Source organism: Chinchilla lanigera, unplaced genomic scaffold (genome assembly GCF_000276665.1).
Source record: "Chinchilla lanigera isolate Chin_1 unplaced genomic scaffold, ChiLan1.0 scaffold00059, whole genome shotgun sequence".
Lineage (NCBI taxonomy): Eukaryota > Metazoa > Chordata > Mammalia > Rodentia > Chinchillidae > Chinchilla > Chinchilla lanigera.
In genome coordinates this window covers 9,249,375-9,250,336 of record NW_004955460.1, presented here as the reverse complement: position 1 = coordinate 9,250,336, position 962 = coordinate 9,249,375, and positions in this window count along the sequence as shown.

Here is a 962-nt window from a genome sequence, read left to right as displayed (position 1 = left end):
CGCTCCGAGCCCGGGGCCGGCGACGCCGAGGGGCCGGGCGGCTCCGGATCCCGCGCGGGAGCGGTGGCGGCCGAGGCAGCGCGAGGTGGTAGCACATTCTTTCCGAGCACGAGGAAGGTTTAATGTAGGAGCCCGCACGGGGAGGGCCGGAGGAGGGGGCGGGGGCGCACGTCGGTGGACCGGGAAGGTGGGGGGGACGCGGGAGGGGAAGTTGGAGCCAGCGGTGGGAGATGCGTGGGCAGCCGAGGGCGGCAGCACCCCCTCCCCTGCCTCGCCCCCGCCCCCGCCCCAGCCCAGTCCTCCGAGGCATCCCTGCGGAGCTGAATTCCCAATGTCTTGGGGTCGAGACCCTTCGTGGCGTTGGGAGGTGGGTACGTGCGGCGGGGATGTGCACGCGCGTGCGGACACGGGTGTGCACACACATGCACACAGGGAGTCGCTTGGAAGTTGACCCCAAGTAAGACCCTGTGTGGGCGCGCATGCCCGAGGTGCCAATGCACGGCCCGCAGGGGCGCGCGTTCTGTGGGGTGGGCACTTGCCGGTGGTGGGGAGGTGGGGCTCCAGGGTGGTCAGGCCCTCTTTGTCCAACGTCCTCAGGGACTCGCTCTCTGCCAAGGTCGCCGACCCCTCCCTCCCTTCCTCCCTTCCTCATCACGAGTCCCCAACCCCTTTCAGCTGGGGGAGGGGTCGTGAGATCAGCCTGGCACCTTCCGATTCCCGGAAGGTTCGGTTTAGCGGATTTCCCTCCCACGGATCCTCTCTCCGCCTTTCGTATCCCGATTCCCCGGGGATCCGGAGCTGCTCCCTGTGGTTCCAAGCCTAGGTACCCGCCGCAGCCACCTGATCGCCCCGAACACTCTCCCAGCTACCCCATCGGCTCCATGGGCGGCTCCCACTCTCCGCCGCCCCTTCCCCAGCCGGCTGCTTTTGCGTTGGGTAAGAATTCCAAGTCAGGCTCAAGA